Source organism: Mastomys coucha, chromosome X (assembly GCF_008632895.1).
Source record: "Mastomys coucha isolate ucsf_1 chromosome X, UCSF_Mcou_1, whole genome shotgun sequence".
NCBI lineage: Eukaryota > Metazoa > Chordata > Mammalia > Rodentia > Muridae > Mastomys > Mastomys coucha.
The window spans coordinates 130,362,447-130,377,302 of NC_045030.1; the positions used below are offsets into that span (position 1 = coordinate 130,362,447).

The 14,856-nt window shown below is 41.9% G+C and overlaps 1 protein-coding gene across 1 annotated transcript in view; it reads right to left on the reverse strand.

Annotated features, from left to right (window-relative positions):
- Slc25a53 (solute carrier family 25 member 53) overlaps positions 1–14,856 on the reverse strand; it is a 54,907-nt gene that overhangs the window by 35,088 nt on the left and 4,963 nt on the right. The window contains exons 4-6 of the mRNA XM_031376749.1: positions 12,979–13,052; positions 10,543–10,707; positions 87–176 (exon numbers count right to left, since the gene is read on the reverse strand). The gene's annotated coding sequence lies outside the window, so the exon portion shown is untranslated. The remainder of the gene's footprint in view (positions 1–86; positions 177–10,542; positions 10,708–12,978; positions 13,053–14,856) is intronic.

A 14,856-nucleotide genomic window follows, 5' to 3' on the forward strand; every position in this document is an offset into this window, starting at 1 on the left:
CACACACACACTTACTTAAAATAATCTAATAAACATGAAAGCAATTAAATAATGGTTAAAAAACACTGATATTTGTGGCCTTTTACCATTCCTTAGTCCAATACTTCCATCCCCTGGTCACTCTTCAAAACTTCACACATTGTGAAAACTACATGTTGACAACACTGGATATCTACCTGGAAAGAAGAAAGCACAATTATAAATCTCTGTAAGCTTAGAAACTGACTTGAACTTTTACAATGAATGAAACAAGAGACACTATGTGGCGTATCATCTATTGGCAGTAGTATTCTATAGCTGATATCTTCGAGTGCTCACTAACTAAATAATCCAACAATATACTAGGAATCTATTCTTGTTAACAGAAATAATGAAGCATCCATAAAAGCTATTGACAGGGCTGGTGAGAAGGCTCAGTGGGTAAGAGCACTGACTGCTCTTCCGAAGGTCATGAGTTCAAATCCCAGCAACCACATGGTGGCTCACAACCACCCGGACTGAGATCTAATGCCCTCTTCTGGTGCATTTGAAGACAGCTACAGTGTACTTACATATAACAATAAATAAATCTTAAAAAAAAAAAAGCTATTGACATACACAAATTATAAAATAATTTTTTTTTTTGGCTTTTTTGAGACAGAGCTTCTCTGTATAGTCCTAGCTGTCCTGGAACTCTCTCTGTAGACCAGGCTGGCCTCAAACTCAGAAATCCGCCTGTCTCTGCCTCCCAAGTACTGTATAAAGTGAACTGAAGTCAAGTATGGTGGTATAATTCCAGCACTGGAGAGGCAGAGTCAGGGATACAGTGAGTACAGGCCAGTCTGGCTTCATTGAAAGATCTTGCTTCCAACACACACACACACACACACACAAACACACACACAGAAAGAGGGAGAGAGAAAGAGAGAGAGAGAGAGAGAGAGAGAGAGACCTACACACATTCCCGTGCCTACAATCTAAATTCTACTACATTAAGAGAACAGTTTCCATACATGTTATTAGAAACATTATGATATTTTCCTCTCAAGTAATGATTAAAAAGAAAGCAAACACACCCTTGTAACTTATAGTAAATAAGCACTGTGACTAAAAAAAATTTAAGCTATGTTCCCTGAGACTCTTTCCATAAGACTCAATCATTCCTACCTCATAACCAATTTTAAGTGAAAGTGTTGCAAAGTCAAAAATTCTCTCCAATTGACTTTACCTTCTCGCCCAGACAGTCTATGGGAGTAGGTGTGTATTAGGCAGAGGGTTAGTGCAGAGAGGAGAAATCGGCACCTGGGAAAAAGGAGATCACTCATAATGGGCATTTGATTACCTTTCAAGAGAGGGGTGTGTGTGTGTGTCTATTGACTGGCTTGTAATGAGGCTCTTACACACCCTAGAATTCTAAAACCTCCAACACACCGTCCACCCAGTTGATAGATCCTCTAGCTATATGGCCTGGCTTTGGGCCTAAATATTTGCATGTACTATTAATACAAAAATCCATCTGTATGAAACAGGCAAATTGCTGGGCAGTGGTGGCTCATGCCTTTAATTCCAGCACTTGGCAGGCAGAGGCAGGCGGATTTCTGAGTTCAAGGCCAGCCTGATCTACACAGTGCGTTCCAGGACAGCCAGGGCTATACAGAGAAACCCTGTCTCGAAAAATCAAATAAATAAATAAAAATAAATAAAAAATAAATAAAACAGGCAAATTAATTTGTACAGAATTTTGGCCAAAGTTGAGGAGAAATTCTCAATACCTCTGCCTCGCCCTTAACTGTGTTACAACTTACAGAAAAGATTAATCAAGAGTTGGAGGTACAACTTAGTGGTAGAGTGCTTACCTAGCAGGTATGAGTCCCTAAAGTTAAATATAAGTCATCTATAAAATGTTTTAAAAAGATGAAGCGAAAAAATCAGGAACTAGACGCATGAAGACTTAGCCAGAGGCCCCAGGATCTCCCAGTTACCTGAACAGGAAAGTCTTTCTCCTAGCGTTAAATACCAGAGTTCTTTTACAGAAACTTTTCACACCCAACCTGGCCTTTCCGGAAGGGTCTTTAGTTCTTAAAGCATGGATTGAATCTCAGCGGCTTCCTGGCCCAACAAAAGCAGAACAGGCATACCTAGGCCAGTTTGAATGGTCTGTTGTTATTTGTGTCCTGGGGGCTGGACTTAATTTGTGTTGGAATCTGGGGAGAGATCTGGCATGCAGCCAAACTGGAGTCTCCAATCGATGTGTCCTGACCTCAACTTCCTTTTCAGGGTTTTACAAATGGGTGTAACTGTGGGTGGCCTCCTTCTACAAACTGTTTAAGGCTACTCTGTGAAAGGAGACCTGAAGTAAAGATCTGCTGCAATTGCATTCCTGCTTCTGTGGCCCTGAGTTTAAAAAGAAAAAATGACTATAACTTCTGATGATAATTAATCTTACAATTAATCTTTCTGTCAAGTACTGTTACAAATGTATTTTTGACATAATTTACCAGAAATTAGAAATATCCCTTTCATGCTATTGATGCCACAAGTGGAAACAAGAGTCCCACTGTAAATGACTACCACTTGAGTATATAACTCAGCTAAAGATTCTCATTGAAAATGGGTAATCTGTCATTTTTAAATGTGTATGGTTTTAGGCAAAGTTGAAGGAAAACTCCTTTGTTTAATTTAAGAAAATCATTTTTGTTCTACCATTGAAGTGCGCAGTTAAGGACAACAGGAACAATCCCCTTTCAGTCAAACAAAACATAAACAACTGAAAAAGAGGCCTAAAAAAAGTACGGGAGAAAAAAAAATTGACATTGGTCTGTACAATTAATTTGAGGGGGAGATTTAACCAAAAGACCAACTAGGAGACAAGGAGTAGCATAAACAAATGGGAGTGTACAGCCAAGAGAACTGAGTAAGGGGACAACCTCAGGCTTACAAGGAAGTTTCTACAAGCCAAACATCGAATAAAAGGCTAGTGCTAAAATCTATAAAGAACTTGGTTGCACTAGGTGGCAGTGTTGCATGCCTTTAATCCCAGCACTTGGGAGGCAGAGGCAGGTAGATCTCTGAGTTTGAGGCCAGCTTAGTCTACAGAGTGAGTTCCAGGACAGCCAGAGCTACACAGAGAAACCCTGTCTCAAACAAACAGAGAACTCAGTTGCAAAATGAGTCAATTTAATACTATAGACTTCAATAGACATTTCTTGAAGAAAGACATACATACATCTGGTCAATAGACATATGAAGAATTGCTCATAAATGATACTGATGGGGGATTCCATATCTCCCCTGTCGGTCCAAGAGTTTATGAATCTATCACGTCAGTCCCAGGATTTCTGGCTGAAAGGTGTGTATTATCACACCAGGCTAGAGTAAGTTCCAATTATGAGCATTCCTGATGTTCATTTCCCTTCAATAAGCAAAGACATCAGTGACAAGACCACTGACCTTTTAACTGGAAGTTGTTGAACTCCTTTCTTCTGTGTCTCCTACTTGTCTTTACAAGAAACTTGACGGCTTAAGCCTGGTAGGCTGCCTATATACTAGAATTGCTATTCTGCAAATTCTATGGATGCACAGAGGAAACCACTACAGTGATTCTAGGAGATTGCTCTGGCTTCTGAAGGTGCAGTCCCAGTCAAGACAGTTTTAGTGTGGGATAGACCTTTTGCTGATGTGTCAGCCTGTGACACTGTGAATGATCTCCCATTTCCTCCAGTGCTGATTTCTCCTCTCTGTACAAGTCCTCTGCCAAATGTACACCTAGTTCCATAGACTGTCTATGTGAGGAGATAAAGCAAACTTGGGAGAATTTTGATTTGTAGTGAACTCTAGATGGCTAGGAACCAGTTCCACCTTGTTAGGGAGAGGTGCTCCCTCTGGTGGCCTAGTTAGGAACTGCTGTGATTAGTGTTAGAGATGGAGGTATCAGGACCTCCACTCTGCAAGTGGTAACCACTTTTGTTTGGACCTGGGAAACAAGGACTTCCTTAGCTCTTGGCAGCAGCTTGTGTTGCAGCTTTTCATCAGGCCTATGTATTGGCACTACTTAGACAATGACATTGACCAGTGTTCTAATTCAAGCCTTAGAATGTTTGAGGCTTGACAGCTCAGTGGAACTCTTCAACCAATAAGGGCTTTTTTTGTTTGTTTGTTTTGCTTTGCTTTGGTTTGGTTTGGTTTGGTTTTTGAGACAGAGTTTCTCTGTGTAGCCCTGTCTATCCTGGAACTCACTCTGTAGACCAGGCTGGCCTCAAATTTAGAAATCTGCCTGCCTCTGCCTCCCCAAGTGTTGGAATTAAAGGCATGCGCCACCGCCGCCTCCACCACCACCACCCCCAGGCCACCAAGGACTTTTAATCTTTCTTCCACCTTGGCCCCTCCACCCTCCCGACTTCCAGGACCCAATTCTTCCGGCCCACAGGGAATGCAGTTACCTACCAGGACTTAATGTCAGCTGTGACCCTGTGGCTATGCAAGGACAGATCCTCAAGATAGAGGCCTGCTGAATGTCCATTCTTGGGGGATGCACCTCATGGCTGCTCAGTCCTGATAAACAGAGAGGGACGTCGTAGCACAGCAACTGTGCTTGGCTCAAACAGGCCTGGATAGCACACGACTCACCTCTGAGGGATTTTGGAGGAATCCATCCCTAAGCTAAGTTCTGCTTTCTGTAGTTTAATGTCTATATCCTCTTCTGGCCTCCACCAACAGCTAGCTGCTCCCTACCCCTACATGAATGGGGTTTATCTTCAGAATCTTTTAAAATTTGTGTTGGGGTACAGGGGCAGAGGAGGATTTAGAATGTCCTGCTCTTCACTCTGGACATGATTCTCTTGAGATGGGGTGTCTCACTAAACCTGGGGCTAGGCTGGCTGGCAGCAAGTCTCCGTGGAGCTTCCTGTTGGGTGCTAGGGTTTTGAACAAGGGTCCTCATATTTGCACATCAACAATTCTTTTTGTTTGTTTGCTTGTTTTGTTTTTCCAGACAGGGTTTCTCTGTATAGCCCTGGCTGTCCTGGAACTCACTCTGTAGACCAGGCTGGCCTTGAACTCAGAAATCCGCCTGCCTCTGCCTCCCAAATGCTGGGATCAAAGGCATGCGCCACCACTGCCCGGCTCAGACCAACAATTCTTATCCAGGAGATTGATGCAGAAGAAACTCAAAATGATAGCCTCGATGTTCTAAAGGACTCACTAATCTATTTGCTCAGAAGACATTAAACTACAGAAAGCAGAACTTAGCTCAGGGATGGATTCCTCCAAAATCCCTCAGAGGTGAGTCATGTGCTATCCAGGCCTGTTTGAGCTAAGCACACTTGCTGTGCTAGGATGTCCCTCTCTGTTTATCTGGACTTAGCAGCCATGAGGTGCATCCCCCAAGAATGGACATTCAACAGGCCTCTATCTTGAGGATCTGTCCTTGCATAGCCACAGGGTCACAGCTGACTTTAAGTCCTGGTAGGTAACTGCATTCCGTGCGATCTTATGAGGAAAGGTGTGATTCAGCCAGGTAGCCAAGCGGAACACAGATAACAACTATTTGAAAAGAACCCTAGCATACTTTAAAACAATTCTGGCAAAATCTTTGCTGTATGAATCACCCATCTGCCCAAGTAGCCAGACTTGAAGGCTCCTGCCTCTTAAATTGTTCAAAGTGTAAGCTGGGTCCTGGACATGAAAGAAATTTAAGGATTACAGAGACTATAAAATGAATAAGCCTAAGGTGTGTATATAAGTTAGTAAAATCGTCTACTGGAGGCCTGCTCTTCTTTGGGCAGTAGCAACAGCTGGCCAGACTTTTCCAGTAAAGAGCTTTTCCCTTATTAATCTCTTAAGTGTGCAGGGTGCTATTTCTCACTGTGAAGGCATATTATTTCTATAACAAGCTAACCCCCCCCATGCCCTCCTCGAAGTATCTTAAAGCGCCACATCAACAAGTCCACTCAGACCCATTCATTCCTGGGGCAGTTTAGTGTCTCCAGTAGGTTTTTCTAACAGAAGACAGATCACCCTCTAAACTTTGTCAGTTCCTGAGCTCCCAATTAGATGGCAGCTAGCAAGCTGTAAAAGGAGAAAAATAAAGCTTTACTTTCTCTGTTCATCCAGAGCCTCAAATGCAACACTAGCATAGGCTTGGCACTCATAAGAATCTTTTCACCAGTAGTGGAAATCTGAAACCAATGGCCTAGAACACTGCATAAAATTCAACCAAATGGGATCCCCAGAGTATGGACTCCGGGTAGCAACAACCTTCTCCAGAATCTCAACGATCCTTTCAATGGTGTGCCACCCTTCTCTCATCAAGAACAACTGAGTGATGCTTTGTATCCAAGCACCAAAAACAATGATGTGTTCCCTGCAGAAACCAAGACTTAGGCCCATCTCTTACTTCCTCCATTCAGTGGTCTCATCTCAATCTGGCCTTGAGAGAAAGAAAAAGGCCTCTGATCTCCTACCAGGTCTTGTCTGCTGTAACCTCTGATCCCTTCCAGAAGTGTAGCTAGAAGTTTGCTTCAGACACAGCTTGAGGGAGCCACCTCCCAATTCTCCAGCCAGCTCCAAACTCTAGCCAGGGCTCAACCCTGGGAGTTCCAGGGCATTGAAATGACCTGGAATTGGCTATAGGGCCAGGGCACTGGCCAACTTGTTCTTATACCTGGAATCTTTTAGGCTAAAACAAGAGCTGGGATTGTCCCTTTTTCATCTGTTGAAAGCCCCCAATTTCTGTGCTAGGCTGATTTGGAAGTTTACGAATCATTCTGGTGTGAGAAATAATTTTCTTTTAGGAACAGTTTATTGTGAGTCATTTAAGCTGCTGGACCAATCTTGGCTTTCAATGTGCCATGTCTGAATCTATACCGTTCTACTCTCTGTTTCCCAGTTTTGTGTATCATACCTAACTCTCCCTGCATGCCTCAAGCATGGGGCCAGAATTTCTAGGTTGGACTCTCCACTTATGTTTGGATCAGAACCAGGACATCTTGAGCAAAAATGTGAAGCCTGTTATGCCATTGCTTCCTCTTCTGGAGGATGGACATACTAGCAATATATACCTTTACTGTGCTAATGAGAAAAGAAACAATGGTATGAACTAGAAAGTGTAATTCATGAAAATGACAGTATTATCTCACAGAATATATATTGTTGGAGTAAATAATAAATGATTAGAGATAATCTAGGAGCTATAGACAATGGAACAGTGCTTACACATTCATTTTTCATTTAACCCCCAAGAACATTTTGGTAATTGTTAAATACACTCTCCCACTTGTCTGTGTTTTTAAAATTAAATTTAAATAACTGGTTTACAAATTTTTTAAATTTTAAAGAATGTAATTAATTAAAAAGTCTGAAACTGTGGTATAAAACTTTCTATTTGTTTTGAACTCAAAGTCTCTGTTCTGGAGCTGAAGCAGAAGGATGTGGTTATGCAGGCCTTTAATCCCAGCACTTAGGAAGCAGAGGCAAAAGGCTATCTGTGAGTTATAGGCAAACCTGGTCTCTATAGCCATTTTGAGGTCATTTCAAGACTATGGAGTGGGACTGTGTCTCAAAGGAAAAAGGACTTGACAAAAGCTACAACCTTGACAGATACTTCCCATATCAAGTGAAACAAGCCAGGCTTTTAGAGAAATGCAAATACTGCATTTTCTTACTTTTGTGAACTCTAAATCCATTACAGTCACAGACAGAAACTAGAGCGGTGGTGACTGGGAAGTAGAAGGTGGGGGTGGGGTGGTGGAGAGGTGGTAGTCAAAATATGAAAAGTTTCAATTAGATAGGAGAAATGATTTTTAAAAAAGTTTCACTTAATTATTGTGTGTGTGTGGGGGGGGTGGGTGCTTTGACTTCCTGTAAGTCTGTGCACAGCATGAATACCTGGTACCTGCAAAGGCCAGAAGAGGGCACTGGATCTCCTGCAACAGGAATTACAGACAGTTGTGAGCTCCCTTAAGGGAGCTGGGAAATCGAACCTGGGTCCTCTGCAAGAGCATCCAGTGTTTTCACTGTTGAGCCATCATCTCTCCAGCCCCAGAGGAAAGATTTTTGAGATCTCATACCAGTATAATCACTCTGGTAATAAGAGAGTATAGAGCTTTGGAAATTACTGTAAGTCTCTTTCTAATGTTCATATCAGATAAACGAAATGCGGCAGATAATAGTTCTATTAAGTTGCTTGACTAAATCATTCCGAGACAAGCTTAAAAGTCAGAGAACAATATGGAGATGACTGAGGGAAGAAGCACTTCATCCCAGAACCTGAGAATAAGAAACCTCAGTACAGTGAGGAACTATAAGCTGCCTGCAGAAATAATGCCCCATTTCCCAAAGACAGCTCAAACAAGGTCAGGAAAAACAACAAATGAACTGGTTGCCTAAAGCCTTACTGGTTGTGATCTTGAATTTAACTATATTAGCTGTGAATCCCGAATAGTACAACTGATGGAACACTTTTTAGTAAAATAAGAAAACCAGCTCATATTTTTTTCTCATTTAATGTTATGCCTAGTTTTTAAATGTTGCTTAGTCCTCAAACTCATTAATTACAGCCCCTGGGCAATTTATGCATATATGGCTCCTTTGAATGCCCCCATTTGCACTACGTGCTAAATCAGTATCCCTCCTTCAAAGGCTCTCTAGCATGCTCCATCAAAGCTCATCCTGAAACAGTTTTCCGTGGCATAATCATCCCAGTATCTGGGATGAATCTCACTGCCCACAGTGACAATTCCACATTGTATATGCCTAAAAACAGCAGCCTACAGAATCGGAAAAGATCTTCACCAACTCCACATCTGACAGTGGGCTAATATCCAAAATATATAAAGAACTCAAGAAATTGGAAATCAAGAAAACAAATAACTTAGCTCAGGTTGGTTTATATAACATTTCTTAGTATGATCCTAAACTTAGTCGTGTTAGCCTTTCCCTCTGCAGAAAACCCAGTGGCCTCTGCTTTAACTGGCTTTGTGGAAGCATGGAGAATTTGAGAATCACTGACTTAGAATGCTTACAATAGTACTGATTTTCTGATTTATAAAGCACTAGGCTGCATAATTCAGAATTAAAACGTTCTGGTAGGTACACAATTCCCTGATGTGAAATGAGTTCTTTGCAAAACTGAAGTACACACAAATACGTCAAATTGTCAGAGCAGCAAATTTAAGATTTCTATATTGTGCTGCCCTAACCCAGTATCACAAGCTGCACCTTTGAGGAGAGACCTTGTAGGCTAGGTAAGGCAGAGTTCCTTACTTCAATTCTTCCACTATGTGGGAAACACTCTCAACCAACCAACCAACCAGCCAAACACAAAACTAGTTTGGGCTTACATGCTGCTCAGTTCTCCCAAGTGGCTTCACAATGGTATAAAACTAGGAACACGCAAGGCCTGGAGGAAAATTTCCTGGAGGATATTTTTGTCTTTATTCTGGTTTTAGAACCTATTGAATCACGATTTCAAGGAACTGTGCTAGACCTTGACACCAAGGTACTCTGATGGTCCTTAGTAGGTTTTCTTACATGAGATATATCAGACCACTAAGGAGAATCGACCTGAGACTCTGACTGAGAAACATGTTATTCACAGGAAAAGTCACTGTCAATATTAATGATAAACGATTAAGTGTGAAGACTCTTTGATTTGAATTTTTCTATAAATAAGACAATAAGAGATAGGGGAATGAGACTCTCTAACTGTCAGCTGTTTAACTCTCTCTTGCTGCCTTGATTATCCTGAACAAAAGGACTGTCAGTCACATAGCTGGACTACTCTTATTCCAGCAACAGATCTTTGGAACATTCCAGGGATCCCTTAAGAAAATTATATGGGCCGGGAGGTGGTGGCGCACGCCTTTAATCCCAGCACTTGGGAGGCAGAGGCAGATGGATTTCTGAGTTCGAGGCCAGCCTGGTCTACAGAGTGAGTTCCAGGATAGCCAGGGCTATACAGAGAAATGCTGTCTCAAAAAACCGAAGAAAAAAAAAAAAAAAAAAAAGAAAGAAAATTATATGATAGTCCCATCTGATTGCCCTGATCCTGAACGTACCCAGGTTTGTCTGAAACCGTACCAGTTGTTTTGCTATCATAAGCCAAGGTGAACCTTAGATGACCCTGAAACTATTTCTACCTAGAGCACAGGGAGTGGCCTTCCCTTGATGATAAAGAAAGGCGACTTATGTCGCAGGTTTTAGGTTCTGGCTATGAACGGTCTAAAACACAAGCCTCAGTGGCTCTGTATGTGTAAACAGGTTGTTTGGTCTCACTGAGTTGGTTTACATCAGCATTAATCAATCTGTGGGTCACAACCCCTTTGGGAGTCACATGTCAGATATCCTGCATATTTACATATTTACATTCCAATTCTAAATAGTAGCAAATTACAGTTATGAAGTAGCCATGAAAATATTTTTATGGTTGGGGTCAACCACAATATGAGAAACTATATTAAAGGGTCTCAGTATTAGGAAGGTTGGGAACTTAGATAAATTCTACTGTGCTTTCTTATGCTGAAACATCAGGCCCAATAAACAACTTCTCTCAAGGTCTCTTCTTACCTATATTTAGTAGCGCACGCTAGGCTGATAACACAAAGCAGCAGCAGAGGGTCCTGGCCAAGTGCATCCATGCGGAGGCTATCAGGTCAAGAATGATGGCTAGCTGTTAACAGCTGAAGATGAAGATGGTGAAGAGCTCCAGAGTGGCCAGAGCAGGAAGTGAGGCTGCAGTGTGAGAAATAAGGGTGAAGAGTTAATGCTGAAGAAACACAAAGGCCTCCAGAAAAGCCAGAAAGGCAAGTCCTAGTCACCAGGAGAGTTCCAAAGGGCTGTGAAAAACTTACAGCCAAAGGAATCAGACCTTCTGACAAGCGCTATGACATGGGCCTGAGATACAAGTTAAGGAATCCCAACATAACGGGCCTACAAAAGAACTGCAGCAGATTCTGCAGAAGGTCAGTGATGTGGCTCAATCTGACAAGCTAAGTTGGATCCCCAGGATTCACGATGAAAGAAAAAAGAAATTCAAGTCCAGCAACCTGTCCTCTGATCTCTACCAGTATACCATGGCATGCATGTGATCACACACATCATTTTTTTAAAGACCGAGGAATGTGTATTTGAATGCTTTAATTAAGCCAGCTGGAACAAAGGAACAAAGAATTCCACTGTCTTTGACCACTTAGGAGCTATATAGCACTTGTACGGTGAGCAAACTAGGTACCCAAGAACTGAGGCTTCTACCTGCCACAGCAGCCGCTGCTAAGCACCAAATGCCAGACGGCAGTCCTTGAAGTCACCCAAGTTTGGGATCTGGGTAGAACAAAAGAATTACCATCCAAATAATAAGTAACATATTTATTCTTACTCTTTGTGTTCTGATTGCCTCTGTTTAATGAAACGACAATCAGGACAATGTAAATGGCAAGACTCCTATCTAAGTCAGGAGCCTCTCCAGGTTACTACCTGATCTTCACTGCACACCTTGTAAGCACAGACACATTAAACCTCAGATTCTGGGACCGACTGGCCAATCTGTCCCTAAGTAAGCATGTGATTTGGGAGGAGAGTATTTGCTATATAGCAACTCACTGTGTAGCTCTAGCAACCCTAAAGTTCACTCTTTAGCCAAGGCTGAACTCGAAGCAGGTAGTCCAAGTACTGAGACAACAGGCATATGCCATCACAGCCCTTTTTAATTGCTTTGGCTTTATTGTTTCGTTGACTACCTGGCTTCTCTCTTTTTGTTTGCTATACTTCTTTTTTCTTGTTTTTTTTCCAGACAGGGATTCTCTGTGTAACCCTGGCTGTCCTGGAACTCACGCTGTAGACCAGGCTGGCCTGGAACTCAGAAATCCACCTGCCTCTGCCTCCCAAGTGCTGGGATTGAAGGCGTGCACCACCACTGCCCGGCTTATCTCTTTTATATGTTGTCTAATTTCTTTTAGTTTAAATTTTGCACATTAGCACCACGTGCTTCTCCCTGAACTGAGAACTGTTGGGTAGCACATGGAGACCCGCTCCTTCTGAGTGTTTAGATTATTCTGAGTGTTTAGATTATTAGCCCTGGGCCTGGTTCCAGGGATTTCTTTGCTTTTCTTTGTTGTCTGTCTGCTTGATCTGGGCTTTCCTTTGTTTTATAACTTGCCTGGACAATGATCTGGCAAGAAGGCAGCTTAATGGAATCTCTGATAATTTGTTCTGACCATTTTCAAGCTGGCAAGAGGGTGTAAAAGGCAGATGTAATTATCTGCCATTTTCCAGGAGCCTATTATGAGCCAGTCTCTAAAAGGAGCCTTTAAATGAAGGTTGGCCACAGCAATACTTCCGATCTGCTTTTGACTCCTGACAGTGATTTTTGTCTTCTATGATGGGGAGATCTTTAACAGGGCTGAAAACAAAGCTCCCTACATGGCTTTCTATATACAGACTCCTAATATGGTTTCTTGGCCTATTAGTCTGTCTTTCTGATTCTTACTTTACATATAGCTTATTAACAGAAAGTTAGAAAAACACCCTTTGTTCTCGATGATGGGTTAAGTATGACTATGAGTTCTACTGTAAATAGAAACTCACAGGGGATTTTAATACAAACCAGGCATTTTGTGTTCGTCACTTTAAGCACAAACCACTAAAGAAATTCATTATGGCAGAAAATCACTTTTTCTTTTCCTTTCTTATTTTTTTTCTTTTGTTATTTTTTGAGACAGGGTTTCTCTGTGCAGCCTTAGCTTTCCTGGAACTCACTTTGCAGGCCAGGGTGGCCTCAAACTCAGAAATCCACCTGCCTCTGCCTCCCAAGTGCTGGGATTAAAGGGATGTGCCACCACTGCCCAACTGAAAATCACTTTTTCTTAATTTAGAAAGACCATCTTAGCACTACAATCCAAAGCATACAATAACAAACAACGTGAACAAATTCACTTTGTTGCATAAGACAAACAATGTAGAAAAATGCTAGACATCAACAGAGTCAGAAAATTATAGTGACCTTACCACAAAAGGAATAAGTGCATACACCAATCTATGGGGCTCCATCAAACTCCTCTGGATAGGTGAAGATGGGGTAGCTGAAGAGTTTGAGAGAGAAAAAAAATTCAGAGACCCAGGTAAGTGAAGAATTTATGGACTAGGGAACTCATGCAGATTATAGGGGAAATTAGCACTTCCCTTACTAATTATGTTATTTTTTAAAAAAACTAAAGGAAAAGATTACTGCATTATACTATATAAATTCCATTTTCCTTATGCTTTTTATGAATCGAATCTGAATCCAGGCACATGCCAGGTAGGAGGTCTATCACTGTCAGGCTATGCCCCCAGCCTGAAATTTTTCATATGCAAATGATATAAAATTGGTAACTGGAAGGGAAGGGATACATATACCATCACTGACTTAAGCATTATAAAAATGGCAAAATTAATCATTTGTCAGCTGATGGATGGGCAAAAAAAAAAATGTGTCTATATACACAAAGGAACACCTGATAGCCCTCAAAAAGAAATAGATTCTTGGACTGTGCTGCTCAGCTGCTAAAGTGATAAAGGCCATAAAACAACTGCACTGCAAGAACAAGGAACTTAATGCTCTCCTCAGAACCCAAGTACAAAAGACTGGGCCAGGGGACTATGGTGAGGTCTCAATTTGTAAAGCGCTTGTCCGGCAAGCATGTGGATATAAATTCAACCCCCACCCCCACAAATCCACTCCTGGAGCAGTCACTTGTAATCCCACCCTTGGAGAAACAGAACAGCAGAAGCTCTAGGGAGCACTGGCCAGTCAGACTAAATGAGTCATGACCTCCTTATTCAGTTGTGATTCTGTCTCAAAAAAATATAATATTAAAGGTACCCAAAAATCAATCTCTGACCTCCATATGGTACATGCAAACACACAGAGGCACACATACACGCACGCACACACACACACACACACGTATGTCTGAACAGAGGGTCCAGGAATGCAGTCATGTGAGAATTCTGAATGCTAGTGAGAACGTTCCAAGAAAACAAATTGTTCTAGGAATGTGCGCTCACGTTCCTCCCAGGTGTAGCAGATAGGGCTGAGTTTACATTAGATTACTCATTAGTATTTGCAACTGTTATCCAATTAAATGTTTAAACTATCCTTTATATGCCTCCATGGAAAGCCATGGTCTTTGCCACATGCGGCTTGTAGTTGTGATTGTAAACGTTTTCAACTCATGAGAACTTTACTCATGTGACCCTTCTTAACCCTCAGAGCATAAACTGTTGGACGCTCTGAATAAAGTTGGCTATTGCAGCCGGGCGGTGGTGGCGCACGCCTTTAATCCCAGCACTTGGGAGGCAGAGGCAGGGGGATTTCTGAGTTCGAGGCCAGCCTGGTCTACAGCGTGAGTTCCAGGACAGCCAGGGCTATACAGAGAAACCCTGTCTTGAAAAACCAAAAAAAAAAAAAAAAAAGTTGGTTATTGCATGAGACTTTAGTCTGCCTCATTTATTGGTTCCATTCTTCCAGGTCCCACCACCTCTCAAGTGGACAGGCACTCGTACACACACACAAAGAAATGCTGCCCATGAGGCTGGAGAGATGCTTCAGCAGTACAGAGCACATGGTGGCTCACGACTGTCTGTACTCAGAAACCCTCCTCCCCGATGTCCAGGCATGCATACAGTGCACAGAACATTTACAGAACATTCATACACATAAAATCAAACGAATCTTTTTTTTAAATATTGGCTTAAGGCTAGTGAGGTAAAGATGGGCAGATCCCTTGGGGTCATGCTTCCACAAAAGAAGGGTTCCAGACCAATGAGAGACCCTATCTAAAGAACAAAATTGTATATATGGCCTGAAGAATGAAGTGGGAGACTTTTACTTTTTTTTTTTCT